Source organism: Suricata suricatta, chromosome 5, assembly GCF_006229205.1.
Source record: "Suricata suricatta isolate VVHF042 chromosome 5, meerkat_22Aug2017_6uvM2_HiC, whole genome shotgun sequence".
Taxonomy (NCBI): domain Eukaryota; kingdom Metazoa; phylum Chordata; class Mammalia; order Carnivora; family Herpestidae; genus Suricata; species Suricata suricatta.
Genome location: NC_043704.1, coordinates 13,782,529 through 13,793,721, shown reverse-complemented (window position 1 = coordinate 13,793,721; position 11,193 = coordinate 13,782,529).

The following is an 11,193-nucleotide window of genomic DNA, read 5'->3' as shown; positions in this document are numbered from 1 at the left end:
TGACCTCCTGCGTGAGTCTGTTCAGCCCTCCCCATGATGCAAGAACTATCTAGTGTCTTAAACCTCCTCGCTGTTTAAGCCACCTGGAGTGGACCTGTTGGCTGTAACTGATCTGACTCCTGAACAATGCACCAGTGACTCGTTTTGGCAGATACAAGGTGAGTGGCAGTTTGCTAGTACCTGTCTCCTCTGCTTCTTCCTGCGTGAACACAGAGATTGCAGATGTTCCTGTCACCGAGGAGGGCAGAGCAGGACTGTGGAGCAGCCTGGTGTCTTGAGGACATTGCTGAATCCCTACAGGGGCTCCCCACCGCCCAGTCTGCGGCATAACAATACCAGCACCTGCTCACAGGTATTTGAGGACTAAGAGAAACTACCAAAAGTCTTGGGCAAAAAGCTGTGCACACAGGAGCCATTGAATAATGGTGGCTGTTGTCATTATTACTCTTTTTAGGACATCGATGCCTCCTAGGATCCCTTGCTGAGTGGGGGACTGGGATGAAGACAGAGCGTGTGGAGCGGGTTCCTCCCTGGAATCTTGAAGGCCAAACAAACAGCCCCTGAGGAAACACGGCTGGATCTCTGTGTGCAGCAAGTTAAACATTCACCACACCTTCATATCTCTCCATCTTCCTAAAAACTACTCTTCTAAAACATGTGCTCTTTGTGTTAACTGGGTCACATAGTTTAAGTGGATTTAGCAAAAAATGAGGGTTGGGAAGACTAATGAACCGCCCCCTGCCCCCGCCTTAGGCTGCCTGCTTTGTTCAGCTGTGGAGTCAAGGGTGGTGGACAAGTGCTTGTTCACTGTGGGCTCGAATTCTAGTTTTGCCCTTGACTAGCTTTGTTTTCTTTCTTTTCTTCCATCCTTTCTTCCTTCCTTCCTTCTTTCCTTCCCTCCTTCTTTCCTTTTTTCCCTTTCCTTCCTTCATTCTTCCCTCCCCCTTTCTGTTTCTCTCTTCTTTCTTTCTTCCTTCCTTCCTTTTTTTCTCTTTGTCCCCTTCCTTCCTTTCTTCCTACCTTCTTTCCTTTGTTCCTTTTCTTCCTTTCCTTCCTTCCTTTTTTCCTTCCTTCCTTTTCTTTCTTTCTTTCTCCCCCTTCCTTCCTTCCTTCCTTTTTTTCTTCCCTTCCTTCCTACCTCTTCCTTCCTTCCTACCTCTTCCTTCCTTCCTTCCTTCCTTCCTTCCTTCCTTCCTTCCTTCCTTCCTTCCTCCCTTCCTTTCTTTCTTTCCTAAAGAGCAGTGCAGACTCCTGATAGCACATTCAGATAATACCGAGTGCACTAAGAGTGAAATTCTACACACTTCTCCTGCAGAGATAATGCCGGTTATAGGTCTGCATTGAGGCAAGTCTTGCTTTGATTGTTAATTAACATGTTGGTTACCTGAACTCTTTTAAAGCAAGGGCTCAAACTCCAGTCTTTTCAACAGCCTTTCTCCGAGTATTATCATCTGAAGTCTCTATGATCGCTGGCTAACCACCTCTGAATCATTTATCTGTATCTTTTATTAGCGTTTGCTCCATCCTGGGCTACTTCAGGACGCATCTCAGATTCTGTCTTTCTCTCCCAGCTCCTTCTGTGGCTACGAGAACATCCCTACTACTCACTTTGCTGCAGGATACTGAGGCTCCTGTTCTCACTGGGTAGCACGGATTGTGCTCTAGAACTTGTCATCGGCATGTGACTCTGTTCCAACCTCAAGTCACCACTGTCCCCTTTCTGTTCTTTCTCTCTCCCACTCCTGCTCTGCCTTTATCCCCACGGAAATGTCTGTGTGGGTAGTGCTTTGGCTTCACTTTGTTTCACCCACCCTTCACTCTGTGATCAGCTGCTTTCATGCTGCCCCTCCCCCCACCACTCTGATGACTCCCCTATCTAGCCCTTGCTGTCTGCGCCATCGCAGCCCAGCCCCGGATCGCCCCCCAGGTCTGCCTTCTCAGCTCCAGCTCATCGGGTGCAGCATTCATGGAGAAAATGCAAAGAACTAGAAGTTCCTAAAGCTGAGCTTCAAATGGACCCCTTCCGCTGTTCGGCCATCCTTCCAGCTTGCTCTTGCCCAATGGCCTTGATGAGTCTCCTCTACTTGTACCAATGCCCATTCCTACCACAGCACCCTCATTCCTATAAGCGGTCCATGCATCTTATTTTCTTGAGAGGAGGCTGGCACTTGGTGTGAGTTTTCCTATCACCCTGTTCACAAAAACACACGTCTTCTTAAACTACAGACAGACCAGGCACCTGTTAGGCACCGCCTCAGATCCCTGTGGCCACACCTGTCTTCTCCTCCAGTCACCGCAGTGGTAGGCAGCTCTGGCGTGGATCCAACCAGCTGTACATGAAGGTGACCTGCAGGCACCTCTGGCCTTCCATTCTAAGGCTTCTCTGTTTTCACTATGGTTTGGGACACGGCAGACAAGAGTCGGCATCCTCACTAACGCTACCTGGAAGTGTGGGGAGTTAATGCCTCTCGGAATATTCTGTGACCAATGGAGGACACGAGCTGATGAACGCACGCTGCCTGCTTTCTCGCACCACGTTGACAGTTCTGAGATGCGTGTCACATGGGCCTCTCACGGGCTTTGTGGGTTCAAGCCACTCAGTAAGAGAACCTCTCGCAGCTCATTGTTGCTTTGTATCGTCCTCGTGTTCTCCTCTCTGGGGTAATCAGACTAAGACACATCTTTGCTCTTCTTTCCCAATTCCAAAATATTCTTCCTCCTCTGAGCTAAAAACCGACTCTTCCTATTTCCTGAGAGACTTGTCTTCTATAACGATATCCTCACCTCCTCCAGGAAGTAAAATCTTGATAGTTGTAAGGGATGTATCCTGAGAGTTTCAAACAACCCCACTTATTGAGTACCACTCATATAATTCCCTCCGTAGAATGGAACACCTGAACCACCGAAGTGATGTCTTGAGACCCTTAACTGGTTTCATAAAGTAATTGTTCACAGTACATCGCCCCCATAACAACTTTATCCACAGACTTGCCTGGATCTACAAAGAAGCAGAGCTCCTACCATCTCAGGAGAGTTAAAGCAGACACAAGGATTAGAAGCAAATAACAATGGCACGGTGTGACACCAACGTTCACAGCCGGCAGGTATCGCTCTCCACATAACTGACCATTCACGTATAGCATTCACGACAGACATGAGTCCAATGTGTACCTTGGCAAAACTGAAAACTTACGACCTGCCTTGGGCTGTGGGGGTCAATGACGAATGGAAAGGATTATGAACATGGAAGCCACAAGTACCAGAGATCTACCTTCTGTTTCTAACTCTCTGCTCTCCGGACGTTGGGCCTCAGGGCGCACAGCTGCGTCACCTTGAGAAAGCAGACCTTCACTGCACTTGATAGTCCACTCACTATCACTCTGTTGTCAAACAGATCTACAGAATGTCACTCTCTACGGACTCCCATGACTGTCTCTCCACATCTAGTGACTCTTTGTTAGTACGTAACCCTCTGTGTGCTTCTTGACTATTAGCCAGCCTTTCCTTGGTCCTCTGTCGTCACCCACGCTTCTGTGATTTTTCTCTGGTGCTCACTTACCGATTACATCATCTCCGTGATCTCTTACAGCAATTCTTTCTCTCTCCTTCGAGCACTACCTCAAGCTCATTCCTTGTTTCTGATCTTTCTTTACATTTCTTATTTATGAATTCCAATCCCTCTCCTAAGGTCACCCCCACCTGGAGAACAAATTCAACGCAGAGTAACTTAACTCAGCACAGGAGGGCTGTCTTCTTGATGCTCGGTAACCCATGCTCAGCAAGAATGCCCCAGAAATGAAAGTTTTACCTTTTTACATGGCAGCTTTTTTCATCTCTGGAGCACTCTTCCTTGTAAAGTGGCTTATTGTGTATGGCTGAATCCATCTCTTGGTAATTTTGAGACATTGATTATTATTCTGTCCTTCGAAGTCACATTGAAAAAAGTCTTTACTCTTCTTGATAGCCCTTAGCAATACTCTGTTGTCTCATACTAAGCTTTTCTTAATTTCCCAGACTCTAAACCCCAGAAACATTTTTGATTCTTCCCTCTCCTTTGGCCCACACAGCAAACTATAATAAGTAAAAAGTAGTTTAAAAAGTATGGGGAAGGGGCGCCTGAGTGGCTAAGCATCCGGCTTCGGCTCAGGTCATGATTTTACGATTTGTGGGTTCGAGCCCCATGTCAGGCTCTGTGCCCACAGCTAGCTCAGAGCCTGGAGCCTGCTTTGAATTCTGTATCTCCCTCTCTCTCTGACCCTCCCCTGCTCACACTGTCTCTCTCTGTCTCTCAAAAATAAATAAAAAACATAAAAAATAAAAATAAAAATAAAAATAAAAAAACAAACCAAACAAAAAAAAAGTATGGGAGAAAAACTGTAAAAAGTCACCAAGTAAGCAAGCCTTGTTTTGAAATTTCTTTGCAGAAATATTATATTTCAAGGTGAAAGAACTAAAAATTTTAAAAATTATTTACCTCAAATTAATTTATAAAAACAATGCAATAATGATAAAAAATTCCCAATGTATTTTTTTCAAAAGAATCAGTGCAAGTATTCTGAAGAATCAACTCACATAAATAAAAAATAAACAAAAAATATTTCAAAATTGAAGAACTATAAGGAGAGATTAGCCATTTGAGTTAGCAAAACAAAGTTACAGTTATTAAAATAGTGTGGCACCAACTTGGACATATACAGATAGATCAATGGAATATCATAAACAATGCATAACTGTAGTTTATTAAATATAAAATGTGATATATAAAAGAAGACAATAAATACCAATGCAGAACTAAAGATTACTTGGCAATGACTTTGGAATCCATGGCTAGGAATTTAGAGAAAAATCCAAATTTAGATTATCACTACATATTGGATAAAGTCCATATGGGATTAATGAATTTAAAAAAGTAAAGCCATAGCAAAACAGGAAAATTGCTTGAATAGTGATTCAATCTCTAAACACTGAAAAACGTTTAAGAAAAGACGTATTGATGGTGCAGCCACTTTGGAAAAGGGTCTGGTAGTTCCTTGAAATGTGAAATACAGAGCTATGGTATGATACGGTAATTCCACTGCTAGGGATGTATATACCTGGAAGAAATGGAAACGTGGGTTCACACAAAAACTCGAACAAGAGTGTTCATAGCACTTGGGTAGCATTCATAATACCCAAGAAGGGAAGACAGCCTATGGTCATCAGGAGACAAATCAGATGCAGTATATTCATGCAGTAGAATATTATTTGGCAATAAAAAGGAATGAGGCACAAATAAACTTGGAAAACAGCTCAGTGAAAGAAGCCAGTGTGAAAGTGCTGCATATGGTAGGGTTCCATTGATATGAAATGTCTAGAAGAGGCAAATCTATACAGACAGACAGATTAGTGGTTGCCTAGGGCTGGGGGTTGGGTGAAATACGGGGCGGTTGTTAATGGGTATGGGTTCCTCTGGGAATGATAAAAAAGCTCTAAAATTGAGAGTGGAGGTGATTGTACAATTCCAGGGATGTAAGAAAACCATTGAGTTTCTCACTTTATTTTTAATTTAAAAAAATTTAACATTTATTTACTTTTGAGAGACAGAAACAGAGCATGAATGGGGGAGGGGCAGAGCTAGAGGGAGACTGAGAATCGGAAGCAGCTCCAGGCTCTGAGCTGTCAGCACAGAGCCCGATGCGGGGCCCAAACTCATGGACCGCGAGACCATGACCTGAGCGGAAGCCAGAAGCTGAGCCACCCAGCTGCCCCGTGAATTTCTCACTTTAAATGGGTGTATTAGGAAGTACATGAGTGACATTCGTAAAACTATTTAAAAAAAGAATTGAAGTCAGAAAGCAAAGGGTCAACTTATTACATTCCAAAATTATGAGTCTTATCCTAGATTCTTTCTTGACTGAGATAGGAGTTTATACTATTCAAAGGGCAGAGAGATCAAGTAAGGTAAGAACTGAAACATTCTCTTTGGATTTCTTTTCTTTCGGCTTCTTTTCTTTTCTACTCTTATCACCTATGATAACACTCATTAAAATGTTCCATAATCATACTTCACAGTGGCTTCAATTCACTGAATCAAGTCTTTACATTTCTTTACAGAGTCTTCACCTCAGTGTACTATACAACACACCTTGTCCAGACATCGGTTCACCAGCAGACCCCTAGAGGCCCCAAGAGGAGCCTCTTCATTTCCAAGGTGTCCCCACTAGATGTTAATACTGTAGGCAAGGGGGACGCCTGGGTGACTCAGTCGGTTGAGCGTCTGGCTGCGGCTCAGGTCATGATCTTGAGGTTCGTGGGTTTGAGCCCCGAGTCGGGCTCTGTGCTGACAGCTCAGAGCCTGGAGCCTGCTTCGTGTTCTGTGTCTCTCTCTCTGACCCTCCCTGCTCACGCGCTCTCTCTCTCTCAAAAGTAAATCAAATATAAAAAAAAATACAGTAGGCAAGGAAAAATGATCCCAACGCAAACTTATTGGAAGAGAAATCCAGTTTCTGCAAAGGGCACCTTAGGTGTGCTTTTTGCTTATGGAAGCAAACCAGGGAGTCTTCCAGGAGTAACAGAGAACGTTTCACAATGAAGCACGTGATTTGGAGTAAAGAATTCAGAGGTTACGGTTTTGTGGGTCCCGGCTGTTAATACTGTACCTGTTCTTTTCATGGGTTTCCTTCATTGGGAATCACAAAGGTCCATCTGTGGCACAGAGATGCCTTACCCCCTCCCTTCAGTTGTGGAGTTTGTTGGGTCAGTCCTCAGACTGATTTCCAGGGTGTTTAGAAAATCTGATAGCTATCCAGTTGTGTTTGAGGGACGAGATGAGCCTGGGGTCCTCTTATTGTGCTGCTGTCCTAGCTCCTCCCCAAGCAAGATGCCGCACCCCCAATACAGGGCAGTCCTCCTCATCCTCCTTAGCGAATCAACTCAGCATTCCTGTTTTCCAGAGTAGAAATCCTTTGCTTTTCCAACTTGCCAGTGATTTCACTACATTGACCTGTTGCATTAATGTGACTGCTTTGTCATTTCCATTACTTAAGCCAAGATTCTTTCCGTCCAAGCCAGAACCTGTACTAAGGGTTCTTTGTTTCTAAACAGCCCCCCCCCAAGGAGCTGCATGTTTGATTTAGTCAGAACTGTAGCAACAAAGGAAGGTACCCCTGACGTATCTTGACTTTGCCTAGCGAATACAGTCGGGTCAGTCTTTGCCATCATACTTGGCATCAGAAATTTTTTTGGACCACCGAACAAATTATTTTTAAATCAGGTGTTTAAATTTTTTTCTTTTTTTTTTTTTTAATTTTTATTTATTTTTGAGACAGAAAAAGACAGAACATGAGTGGGAGGGGCAGAGAGAGAGGGAGACACAGAATCTGAAGCAGGCTCCAGGCTCTGAGCTGTCAGCACAGAGCCCGCTGCAGGGCTCGAATTCACCAACATGAGATTATGACCTGAGCTGAAGTTGGAGACTCAACGGACTGAGCCACCCAGGCGCCCCTAAATTTTGTTTTCTAATTTGAGAGAGAGTGAGCGAGCACATGCAAGAGGAGGAGAGAGGCAGACGGAGAAAGAATCTTAAGCAGGCTTTATGCTCAGCACAGAGCCGGACAAGGGGCTCCATCCCACAACCCTGAGATCATGACCTGTGCCAAAATCAAGAGTCAGACACTCACCAGACTGAGCCACCCAGGTGCCCCGAGCCATTGACAAATTTTTAAAAGACTCGAGAATTTCCTTTCAATGATTTGTCCACAAAAATTATTTTTAAGTTTATTTATTTATTTTTGAGAGAGAGAGAGGGGGGGAAAGAGAGAGAGTCAGCAGGGAAAGGCCCAAGAGAAAGAGGGCGACAGAGGATCTAAGCGGGCTCTGTACTGACAGCAGAGAACCCTATTGGGTGTTTGAACTTATGAACTGTGAGATCATCACCAGCCCGGAGCCCTGACCTGCTAGGACTGCTTAATCACTAAGCTGGCAACCTCCATCTTCAACCTCCTCCGATACCCGCCCTGAATTTCTGGCCAAGTGCTCCACCTGCTGGCGACACTTGGTTCTTCCAGACTCCGACCTTAAACCTGCCATTCCCAATACTTTGGTTAACACTTTGAAAGACTGTTATTTGAGAGGGATTGCTCACACTCCCTTTATCGCATTACTGCTAGGAGTTTCAAAGTATTAACAAAAAATTAGTATCTGTTAGAGGCACTATCCATGAAGCAATAGGAGATTTATGTATAAGCCAGACGCTGATAGGTGGAACCAGAAACAAAACCCACCTCATCTCGCCTTGGTAAGGGGGGAGCCCAGTTAGCCAGAGGGTGGAAAGAAGGCCCACCTGCTCCGTATTCAACCTCGTCCTAATTCTGACTGACTCCCCTAACTCGTGGCCTTCGAATCTGTGATTTGGTTGTCTGTTATAAATCCTTAAAGTTTATGGGGGAGGAAGTAACCAACCCAGATCATGAAACTCCCACTTGTGTAACTTGTCCAAAATAATGTTCTCACAAACTCATGGGATCCTACTAACTTCAGATGACAAGGCAATATTGCTAGTTGATGAGTCAGAAATGAAATTGAGGGCCAGGAGTCACAGGATTTTTTGAAATTTGGTATTTTAAATACCACCTTGCAAAAGCAGGAAATGCTACAAATGTGTTAAACTGGCTGATGCAGTTAGAATGACAGTACTACATTTCCTTTTTTTGTTTCTTTTTCTTTATTTTGAGAGAGAGGGAGAGAGAGCACACACGCATGAGCCAAAGGAGGGGCAGAGAGAGAGAGGGAGAGAGAGAATTCCAAGCAGGCTCTACTCGGTCAGCACAGAGCCTGACATGAGGCTCGATCTCACAAACTGTGATATCCTGACCTAAGCTGAAATCAAGAGCCAGACGTTTGACTGACTGAGCCACCCAGGATCCCTGACAAGAATACATTTTCTATGAAAAGGATGGTATAACAGTAAAATTAGTGCAGAAAAACAAAACCAAAAAAACCCCCATAAAACGTTGTATCCACAAAATGTGATTTGTTTTAGCAAGTGAATTGTAATCCTGAGCCCTGCAGCTTGTCCATGTTTGAAAAAATAGAGTACAAGTTCTGTGGAATCAAAGAACTGAAAAAGAACATATCATCGGAGCATTTTTGCAGCATCAAGATTTCAGGTAATGTTTCTTGATGAACTGATTTTTACGGGGCACCATGCTGCGTGCACATTTCAGAATGTGAATGTAGTGTAAATGTGAGTTGAAGTGTAGCCGGGAGAAAGAGGACAAAACCTCCCCTCGCACAGCTGATGTTTGGTGGTGGCTGTTTGACAGCGGGCACAGGGGACACGCACAGAGAAAATGAGTAAATGAAGTGATTGATAGATCAACTCAGTTCGTTTACTTGTTTGGTTTTTGATGAGTAGACTGTGAACTCTTGTCCTTTCTTTCTTGTGTTTTTGTTTCTTTTTTTCTTATTTGCTACCCTCCAGGATTCAATATCCTTTCTTCCCTCAATCACTAACATTTCTGAGTTTTTAAAAGTTTATCCATTTATTTATTAAAATTTTTAATGTTTATTATTTTTGAGAGAGAGAGAGAGAAAGAGAGAGAGAGAGAGTCAGAGTTTGAGTGAGAGAGGGGAAGAAAGAGAGAGAATCTGAAACGGGCTCCAGGCTCTGAGCTGTCATCACAGAGCCCGATGCAGGGCTTGAACCCATGGAGTGTGAGATCATGACCTGAGCCGAGCTCAAGAGTTGGAGGCTTAACTGACTAAGCCACCCAAGTGCCCCCTCGCTTTTGTTAGGCATAGATTTGCCAATTAAGAGTGCCTGTCTCTTGTAACCAGGTGTAGCTGCTTCTACAACAACAACCAATAACAATTACAAAAACCCATAAAGCACCTAACAAATGTCAGGTGGTTTTAAACACTTTATACGTATTACTCATCTAATCCTCTCAACAACCCTGTGAGGTAAGTTCTCTTAATTATTCTTTAAAAAAAAAAACAACCCTGCCTGTTTATATACTGATAATCTAAACTCCTCCTTTTCTTTCCTTTCTCTTTTATATAGGATTGTCAAAGTAGTTAATTCTCTGTGCAGCCTGGCTCGTATCATTTTATGGCCACTGCCATCTCAACTCTGTTCACGAACCTGCCTTCTGTAGAAAACTCCCAGGGCCTCCCAAGCCAAGAATATCAGCATTAGTGAAGATCTATGAAAACACGCTGAGATTAGAAGCATATTTATTTTGAACCGAACTTCATGTGATTTAAAATTTTTGACTATATTTGGCAAGATGGTCACTACTTAAGGTTACAGTCTCCTTTGCTGCCACTGCCTTTTGAAGTCAGGATCAGCCCTGGTGACTGATGGGCATGGACCATCAGAAGAACATTCTGCATTAGATCAGTTTTTAACTTTTTACCTTTAGGGGGGAGGGGTTGAGACACATGGATTATAACCAAATGTGGTAAATTCTCCATCTTGTCCACTGGATTGATTTGTACTCCTTCTTTGCTGCCATGGCCCACAAACAACATGGGGGAGAGTTCTGGAAGAGATGCCACAAAATCCTTTCTTATTCTGACTTTTCAGATGTGGAAACTAGAGAGCAGGAAATAACTTGTTCAGGTTCTTTATAGCTTGTGAGTCCTGAAGCTCAGATTGGATCCCAAGCAGCCTGGCCCCAGAACCCTTCCTCATCTGAAGTTGTAAGGATTTAAAAAAAATTTTTTTTTAATGTTTTATTTATTTTTGATACAGAGAGAGACAGAGCATGAGAGGGGCAGGGGCAGAGAGAGAGGGAGACACAGAATTGGAAGCAGGCTCCAGGCTCTGAGCTAGCTGTCAGCACAGAGCCTGACGTGGGGCTTGAACCCACAAACGCAAGATCATGACCTGAGCCGAAGTCGGAGGCTTAACCGACTGAGCCACCCAGGCACCCCTGAAGTTATAAGGATTTTTAAAAATATTTTCTTCTGAACATTTTAAAGTTTTGCTTTTCATGTTTGAGTTTTTAATATATCTATAATTAATTTGAGCATGATATAATATAGGTATTTTTAAAAATTGATGTATAATTGACATATAACATTATATTGGTTTCAGGTGCATAACAATGATTTAATATTTGTATAACAAAATCTCCACAAGAAGTGTAGTTAATATCCATTAACATCCAAATGATTTTTTTCCTCATGATATTATTTTTAAGATTTTTT